General features: G+C 49.7%; 1 long non-coding RNA gene across 2 annotated transcripts; it reads left to right on the top strand.

The window, feature by feature from the left end:
- The first annotated feature begins 1,631 nt into the window (after nucleotides 1-1,631).
- On the top strand, nucleotides 1,632-9,634 carry LOC140701090 (uncharacterized). Of its 2 annotated transcripts, none has more exons than XR_012079935.1 (6): nucleotides 1,632-1,748; nucleotides 2,470-2,859; nucleotides 6,383-7,088; nucleotides 8,735-8,851; nucleotides 8,943-9,046; nucleotides 9,377-9,634. It is a non-coding gene; the product is annotated as an uncharacterized lncRNA (long non-coding RNA). The 2 variants fall into 2 exon arrangements; XR_012079946.1 differs by having other exon boundaries at nucleotides 6,995-7,088.
- Nucleotides 9,635-9,811: the final 177 nt, after the last annotated feature.

Genomic DNA, 9,811 nt, shown 5'->3' on the forward strand with positions numbered 1-9,811 from the left:
ATTCAACTCACAACATCAGTTTGGAGTAAAAATAGCTGAGTGGGTGAGTAACTTGCATCTTGTCTAAATCTCCCTGGACTGGGCCAGTTTGCAGTGTTGTTGCAAAGTCACTCTGGCCTCAAATATCCAGAAGGGGCTGGAGAAGGAGCAGCAGATGGGGAACTGAGGGGCGTGACCTGTGTCACCTGGGGAGCTGCAACCTGACAGGTGAGGCTTTCTCTGAGGATGGTCATTGGGCCTCTTACATCAGGACCACTTTGGGGAGTCATGGTGGTGGGGGTGGAGCTTTGTTAAAAACATAGGTGAGAATAAGGAATCTGTTTTTCTTAGCAGGTGTCATGGGTTAAATTGTGTTCCTCAAAAAACAAAAACAAAAACGACGAAGACCTATTCCCTGGCACCTCTGAATGTGACCCTATTTGGAAATTGGTTGTTGTAATTGGTTAAGATGAGGTCATGCTAGGGTAAGATGGGCCCTAACCTGGTGTGACTGGGTTCCCTACGAGAAGAGGAGAGGAGACACAAAGACACTCACAGAGACGATGGCTGTGTAGAAGCCAAGAGATGCAGGGAGAAGGCCACGTGACGACAGAGGCAGAGACTGGAGTGATGTAGCTACAAGCCAAGGGGCACCATGGAGTGCCAGCCACTCCCAGAAGACAGGAAGAGGCAAGGACGGATTCTACCCACACAGAGTCTCAGAGGAAACCAGCCCTACTGACACTTTGATCGTGGACCTCTGGCCTCCAGGACGGTAAGAAAACACATTTCTGCTATCGTGAGCCATGAAGTTTGTGTTACTTCCTGACTGCTGTTCCTTAGGGGATGAATGCAGAAGGCACCCACTTCCCAGGTGGCTCCTGTGCCCAAATAAGGGAAAATCATTGAGCCGAAGAATGTCTTGCATCTCCCAGGCCGGACGCTGTGCGGCTGCGATGGGTGCTCTTAGGTCTGTTCCTGACACCAGGGCTCTCCAGAAGAGGGGAAAAGCCAAGGAGAAGCTTCTGAGGAAGGTGTTCATAACCTCGTCCCCACTCTGCAGACGGGAAGTGAGGGAATTTGCCTGAAGGGTCACGGCTGGTGAGCCCCAACTACGGCTTCCTACTTGGGTCTGGGACGCTCAGTTCTCCGCTGTGCCTGTCACTTCCAGGCCTGCTGTCGTCTCTCGGTCTGATCTGGACAATTCAGCAAACGCCACGAGCACTGACCACTGCGGTGGGTCCCCAAGAGGCAGAAGCGGACCTCACCACCACTGGCTCGCGCCGCGGTGCCTCCTGGCCCGCCTTTCGGGCACCTGGCTCTGCTGTCACCTTCAAACGCCCAACAAGTGACACATTCCCCAAACCTCGCTCTCCTTCTGAAGCCCTGAGGAGATGTAAGAAGCGGCCCCGGGAGAGACGCCCGCATCTATCCTGCTGCGGATGCGGACCACTCCAGGCCGGCGGCTCGCCCAGTGCAGCCGGGGAAACGGCCGGTTCTGACGTGCCCGAGTCCTCGAGGAGCTGGAGAGGCTGCGGACTCTGCATATGTCCCCAGAAGTGCTCCAGACTCATCTTCCTGTGGGAGGGGTCAGTGGCTGTGAGTCACACAGGGGGCGCTCGGGGGGCGATCTTGGCATCTATCAGGTCATGCTCCGGCTGACCAGCTGCGGATGACTGACAGCTCCAGGGCCGTGGTCCTCTGCCTGCCGCCCTCCCCTGGTCCATTCAGGGGCTTTAACTATCTGCAGAACTTTGTGTCAACCTCAGGTGTGTTTCTCTTCTCTGCTAGCCAATTTGATTTTTCTCTGGACCTGACCTCCCTCCAGGAAAACTGTGACAATTAGTGCATGTCAGTGAGCACAGGCCAGAGCTCTCCCCAAAAGCACTGCTTCAAAAGCTCTCGGGTTCACTGCTTCCTCTTTTAGGGCTCAGTAAAGCCAGGCCCCTGCTGCAGCCCCCAGTAGCTTCCCTTCCACTTCACAAGAGCTCACAAGCTCCAGGCTTTCAGATCTTTTATATAGATGGGCTAATGCAGTCCTGCAACTATTGAGTTAAGCTTCCCACTTTACAGATGCACAAAACAAAGAGGCACAGAGATGTTAAGTAACTTATTCAAGGTCACACAGCTAGTGATTTTCAAAAACTGGACTCTGAACCAGGTGATATTGTGAGCTCATAATCAAAATTTCACATGGCAGCTTGAATGCCTGAGATGTGTGAGTATAAATGTGGGGAGACAGATGACAGAGAGAGAGAAAACAGACAGCTAACAGAGAGGTAGGTAGGTAGATGACAGATGACATGGGTAAATGACAGATAATACAGACAGACTGATGGAAAGAAAGATAGAAATGTAGATAACTGGATGGATGGATGGACAGATACTCCATAGGCATAAAAGGCTGGTAACTCCCACAGGAGACAGATATAATTTGCTGTTATTACATGTTTTTTTCTAATCAATCTTTGAAAATTCCACCCCACACAGGCACCCAGCCTCATGATGTCCATCTTCCACAGGCCAAAATAAACGCTCAGAAGAATCAAGTTCCTCACGCAGAGGCTGCATGCTGACCTACCCACAAGAGCCCCCATGCTGGGGCTTCCTGTGGCCCTGAGTCTGGGGCTGGCGTGGGCAGCGGGGCCTTGAGCTTCCCCTTAGAAGTGAGCCCGAGGCAGGGAGACAAGAACAGCTCTCAAGATGCTACCTCGAGTCCTCAGGACACTGGACATTGGGGATGAGACCTCCCCCCAGGAGCCTGTGGGCTACAGCCAAACACACTGTCCATCTCTGAAGGGCACGTGGGGACCTGGAGCCTCTCTGGGGCCAAATCCCCACTTGCCCACCCTGGGGCCTTCAGCCCAGGAGGGTGTCCAGGTGGGTGAGGGGCTGGGCAGGGGGGCCTCGTCCTGGGAGGCTGGTCTGGGGCCAGACCCACGGGCTCAGTGGCATCCCCCCCATCTAGGGTGAGAGCTCAGCTAAGTCACCTAACCTTGTGAACCTCAGTTTCCTCACCTGTAAAAGGAGGACCTTACCAGTAACCAGGAGGTCACAGAGTGGTTATGGGGTAAAGGATTTCCTATCTTAAAGGCGCTGGTCGGCATCACTCACCAAGGGGTGGAAGCTGACCTTTGGCCCCGTATGACAATGGCTTGGCCATGGCAGCTGCTGCTGCTACATCAGGCCCTGGATTTGTCTTGGCTTGATTTGTTTCCATTTTCAATTTAAAATTACGTTTGGATAGACTTCAGCCTGCCTGGGTCTGCTCCCTGGGCCATGGCCAGTGGCTCTGAGTAACTGCAGACAGGGTGGGGTCACCGGGATGGGTTACTGGATTTTTCACCCCGCTGTGGTTTCGGGCAGCCTGCTCCGTGACGGGCAGCTATGTTGTCTGAAGCCTGGACTTTCCGGGAGAGCATTTGGGTCACTTGGGGAGTTGGTTGGAAAGGCTTGCTCTTGGACAGCGTCAGACCTGTGCCGGGAGCTGCCTTCTTTTGACCTATAGCCCCTCGGCCAGTCAAAGTCTGGGTGACACTCAGCTCCGACAGCTGTTGCTTCATTGTGACGCCACTGGGATTGCTGTTTCCATCCAGAAGGCTTTGTCTGTTTCCTGGTAATCATCTCTATGCTTCTCTGGCCATAACCCCCTTCTCCAGCCCCTCAACAAGTCACCCACCTGAGCTCTGGGGGATGCAGAGAAGGGGAGCCCCAGCCAGCCATGTCCCTGCCTTAATCACAGGTCCTGTTGACCCCCAACCCCGAGATCCCTTCCACTGGTGGGAATTCAGTCACCTGGCTGCTCTCCAACTGTCCCAGAGGATGCTGACCAGGACCTGTCCCTCCATGGCCTCAGGAACCACTGCAGGTTGTCCCCAGCCCAATACCTAGGACATCAGGCAGACTGAACATGAAAAATTCTCTGAATCTAGCAGCACTATTTACGATAGCCAAGACATGGGAGCAACTTAGATGTCCATTGACAGATGACTGGATAAGGAGGTTGTGGGGTATATATGCCCCACTGCATTGGGGTATATATGCCCCACTGCATATAATATATATATATATATTATACACACACACACAATGGAATACTACTCAGCCATAAAAAGGGTAAATAATGCCATTTACATCAACATGGATGGACCTGGAGACTGTCATACTAACTGAAGTAAGCCAGACGAAGATGTCACTTCTAGGTGGAATCTAGAATTATGACACAAATGAAAATATTTATAAAACAGAAACAGACTCACAGACATAGAAAGCAAACTTATGGTTACCAGTCGGGGAAGGGGTGGGGAAGGATAAATGGGGAGTTTGGGATTTGCAGATACTAATTACTATGTATGAAACAGATAAACAACAAAGTCCCACTGTACAGCACAGTGAACTATATTCAATACCTTGTAATAGCCTAGAATGAAAAGGAATATGAAAAGGAATATATATGTACAACTGAATCACTATTCTGTACACCAAAAATTAACACAACTTTGTAAGTCAACTATACTTCAAAAAAAAAATTAAAAAAAAAACAGAAAAGAAAATTCTGCGAATCTAATACTTGAATGAAGAGAGTTTAGCTTGGGGCACACACTTTGTGCATTCCTCTGTGTGTGTGTGTGTCCAGGGAGGGGGAGCTTTTTATTTATTAAAATAATTTTATCTAGGGCAAGAAGTCCCTAGATATATCAGCCCAGAGCCCTAAATCATGAGAGGCCAGACAGCCTTCAAAACATACAGAGACCAAAGACTGGTCTTCTAGTGGACTGAGCTGCCAGCAACCCTCTGAGATGACTGGGTTATGATCGGGGCCCTTTGCTGAGCACCTTCTGAGGCTTTAAACCATGCTGGGCTGTTGGCATCAGATGCAAACTCTGCAAAAAGTCACCAGACAATTGATCCCATTGGCAGCAAGCCTAGAATTATAATCACTTCTTGACTTCTTCAAAACCTTCTTGCTTTGGGTTTTCCAAATCGAAAATAAGTATCAAGGCAATTACCTTCCCTTAGTCCTCTGATGTGTGGAGCAGGTTCTCAGCCATCAATTCAAGATCCCTCTCGTTTCATTGGGAAGGTGCTGGCCCATGGAACTTGTTAACCCAGTATTAACACAGTCTGTATAGATTTTGAATTAAAAAGGGGAGGAGTTATTGTGCTCTGGGTTAATATTTTCCCATCTTGAAAAAGTCTTGGGCATGCCAGATACGCCTAAGAAGAAAACGGCTGTTTTCTTCCCATTACTGGGTGTACAGTGTTCCATTCGCTTGCTATCCCCAGTGCATCCTCAAGGGGGCAGCAAACCACAACGTCTGGCGGCGTTTCCAGGGCAGCCCCTGATCCCGCAGAGCTGATGAGGAACTTGCAGGGGAGATGGACACTGGATTGCTGGTTGCCTTCTCAGGCGTCTCTCTGGGCTCGACAGAAAAGCACGTCTCCTGGAGGGAAACCCAGAGCTTCCCCTAGTCTCATTTTTCGAGAGCTGCGAACATGACCAGACCTATTAATTACTTAATTGAGGTTCTGGGCTTTGAAGATGAAAAAGCTGTGTAAGTGGCAAGTTCTGCTGTCTTCAGTCTGAGGAGCTCTTTATCAGGGCCCTTCTGAGTGTCTCTGTCAAGTTACCAGAAAAGGTCACTCTGGTGACATTCTCCGGTGACACAGACAACCCACCCCACCCCTGTGGGTCAAGGAAGTGTCTCCTCGGTGAAGCCACTTAACAAATACTTCCTTGAGCTCAAGCCACACCGAACTGCCCACAGAGTCCCAGAAAAGGACTTAGTCACACTTGGCGTGTGTCCCCGTGGTGGCTGAGAAGCTGCAGGGTGGGGGTGGGGGGATGCTGGCTCATGAATGACTCTGCGAGGCTGAGACAAACTGGCACGGGAGCCCTGGTGGCTTTGTGGCCCTGCCCTGGCCATCACCCAGGGGAAGGGGCGGGGGAGGGTGGGTGGTAAGAAGAGGAGGAGGGGGTTGCCTGCACAGGTGGAACAGAGTCACAGGTAAGAGTGGAAACGCTCGAACGTGGAGCTGACGCTTAGTTTACTTTCACAATTGACATTCTCTCACGTGAGTCTCTGGAAGGCTCCGTGAAGTCGAGGATGTTGGAGGAGAGGTGCTGGCACGAAGTGAGCCCCTGGGGGCAGAGCCTCTTCCTTGAACGCCCTGGTGTCCCCCTTCCTCCTGTCCACCCTCCCTCCAATTAGATGGAAATGCTGTTGTGGTTCGAAAGGCAAAATCCTAAAGGCAACTATCCCCAAATTATGACCTCAGCTAAGACGGGAGCCTTTGTGGGGACAGAATTAAAAATTAATTCCTATAAAGCGGAGCGTTTGACACACTCTGCTGCTCTTAGTAATTCTTGTAGAGGTTGTAAGTAGTGCTCCTTTGCGTCTAGATCGAAGGGCAAGAGAAAATGCTGAAGAAACTTAAAAAGTCCAGACTCACTGCGAAGGGGGTCCGGGGAGAGAGCCCCAGCTCCAGTGTGAGGTCCTTCCCTGCGCTGGGCTTCAGGCGTAAACCATCGCACACCTGAACTCACACGTTCAGCCGCGGTGGTCTACCATCTCGTGGATTTTCAGCTGGACCACTAATTGTCAAGGTTACTGGCAGGAGTTGTGGAGACTTCCTTTACAATCATTTTTGGAATGATGATTTCATCCCATGACGTGGCTGATTCTGTCTAAAGGAGGGTTGTGTGCTCATCATATTTCTCATTATGAAGAGAGTGAAGAACAGAGGTGACCAAGCTTGCCGGCGTCATTGGGCAGTGAGCGGCTGAGACCCCCTTGGTGGTCATCTGTGAGTCCTCAGCTCTGTCGGCGACCCGGCACCCTCGCCTCCTCCCTGCCAGCGCCCTCAGCTCCTGCCAGACCGCGCTGCGTGCTGTCCCCTGCCCCTGGCTTGGGTTCGGGGCTCTAGCTCAGCCCTGCGAAGAGTAGGGCTAAATGGCCATTGGAGACAAGGCTGTAATTAATCTTTCCCAAATCATCTTCCTCTCATGCCCAAGACACCTGTTTTCCCGCTTTTGTGAAGTGATTCCCGAACTAACGGTGAAAGACGTCTCTGCTCTGTTCATCCCAAGCAGTTCGTGCCCAACACAGGTAAGTAGGTCATTTGACCCTCACGTTGTTTTTATGAATAACAATCATACCCACCAGAGATGTCATGATGATAAAAGCTGGAAATGTGAATTATTAAAATGTGGTAGTTAAAAGTTAAACATTTTTGAAACTAGAAGTTTAAAAATCCAAAAAAGAAATTAAGATGGAACACAGAACAGTAGGAGTTTTGGAAAAATAAGGTTCTTGGGAGCAAAACACACATATATACACTCGCATAGAATCACACACACACACAGGCGCACGCGTGCGCGCGCACACACACACACACCCCTCCTTGTCCTGGGACCTGCAGGGTCTGGGGTGCTGCCTGGGACTGGTCATCAGACAACCCCAGCTCTGACCAGGGTACCGGCCACTGACTCCTTTGCAGCTGTGGAATCCTCCTCTGTCTCCAGTTTCCTAGACCCTGTGTGGCAGGTTTTCTTCCTCTCAGTGGGGCTGGTGGCCACTCAGCCCATCCCTGCCGTCACCCCTCCAATCACAGCCTCCCCACGGGCCCCTCCTCTATTCTGATCTCCTCCTCCTTTGCCCCTCCCTACCGGACCCTCTCCCCTAAAACCAATCCCCCAAATCACTGCTGGATTCATCTTGAAACACTAGTGTCAACGTGTCATTACTCCAAAGCCCACAGTAAAGAAATGCATTTTAGAGTGTGACCCCCACATATGTAAGTATGTGCACATATACATGCTTGTATGTATCTGTGTACACACACCCACAAGTAAAAAACTCAAGGCAAGATTCATGAAATGTGGATTTCCTATGTGACATCCTCACTGGCATCTTTCATTCCATTCCATTCCATTCTGTTTTATTCTATTACTTTCCATTTTATTTGATTCCATTTCATTAAAACTAGTGCCACTGGAGCCCCAATACCTTTACTTAATGACTCCTCAGTGGGTTGTCTCCACATTTTGACTCAAAGGGAGAGTTTAAAAATTTTAGCCTTGTTTTTAAGGCTTTTCCCAACCCACCAGCTCCAGGCTCCCCACTCCTGCCACCCTGCCCACCCGTCATCCTTCCAGCTCTTTTTTTTTCAGAACTCTGTGTAGGAACTCCCAGTTTTGTTTCCCCAAACTGGCTCACTCTCAGTGGGTCCTGAGTGCTCTTTTCTGCCTGCCCTGGCGCAAGCCCCTCTCTTCTTCATCCTGCTGGTCCTGTGGACCCAGTTCAGTGCCTGCCTCCTTCCCAAAATGCTCCTGACGAGGAAGCCTCTGTCTTGTTTTCTGCCCTGTACATCTGGCAGCTAGATCAAGAGGGGCTCTGTTTTTCCTAATGTTTAATTCAGGAACAACCCACCACATCTAGGTTTGTTCCCCAATTCAAACCATCAACAAATTCTTGGCCAGGAGCAGGATGCTTAGCACTTTAGTGAGTTCCTGGTGGCCCAGAACACCCACCCCTCCTTCCCCAGAGGCCTTACCCTCAGGCTGCCAGTGCTAGTGGTGAGGAAATCAGAATGTTTTGGTAACAAGTTGGAACCAGAAACCAATTTTCCTGCTGAGGTAAACAGCGGTATATAGGCAGGTGCACCTGAAAAGGTGTTTTGAGAGCTGTGCTTATATCTGCTTTTATGAGTGAACCAAACCACCTGCCCTCCACTCAGAGCATCATTTTTACAGGAAAGTAAGTGCATTACATCACGTACATGTTCTAAACCATTGAACTACAAACAGCTTTTGGAATCGTGCCTGTCCTTGGGTGGAGCACCTCCTTTACCTGTCTCACCACCTTGCCATGTGAGTGCGTCTTACTTCCCTAACTCAATGCTAAGCTTAGAGCACAGAGCTGTGTCCCCAGCCTCTCTCCATTTGCTCCCGGGCTGAGCAGGGTGCCGTCTCTCCCAGTAACTACTTGTCAATGACACCTCATCCTCCCGGCCTCCTCGGAGCCACAGTGACCTCAGCTCTGTCTTCATCTTGGTTTGTCCCCGAGTAAGTGGGTCCCCTCTGTCGTTTGGAAAATCTTAAGGTATTCTTAATAGAAAAGCAAGGAAAACAAGAGATGAGGGAAGAAAACACGGGAGGAGAAGAAAGGAAGAGGGATGGAAAAGGGGTGAGAAAAGGGCGAGAGATAAGGAAGACATAGACATGAAGAGAGGAAGAAAGATGACAAAAGGGGGAAGGGGGAGAAGAATGGAAGGAAAATGAAAAGGGTGAAAGAAAGAGAGGAGAACAGAAAAATAAAAAGAGGAGAAAATGGAAAAGTAAAAGGGAAATAAAAAAAAAGTTTTACTCATTTGGCCTGAAATTGTCTCCCTGCAGAAAAGGGCTGAGGACCAGACTAGGCGAAGACAAGGGAGTGAGAACCATGACTCAGGATTCACATCCTGGACAGAAAGAGACCAAGGGGTACAGAGTTTCACTTCTACATGATGGAAAGAATCATGGGGATGGGTGGTGGTGATGGTGGCACAGCATTATGCGTGCATTTACACCTTTGGGCTGTACACCTCCAAGTGGCTAAGATGGTCACTTTTGTGTTATCTGTATTTTACTGCAATAAAAAACAATTAAAAAACCCTATAGACCCCTATTTGATCAAGCTCCCATTCAATGAACAACTAGGAGTTTGCACTGGGTATAGATACTAAATTTCACTGCATACTTTTAAAGTATAAAATAAATCATTTCCAAGCTAGATATCCAATAGAATTATTTAAAATAATTAAGAAAAGTGCTCCAGGGGTGAGGAGTGCC

Source organism: Vicugna pacos, chromosome 1 (assembly GCF_048564905.1).
Source record: "Vicugna pacos chromosome 1, VicPac4, whole genome shotgun sequence".
In the NCBI taxonomy this organism is placed as follows: domain Eukaryota; kingdom Metazoa; phylum Chordata; class Mammalia; order Artiodactyla; family Camelidae; genus Vicugna; species Vicugna pacos.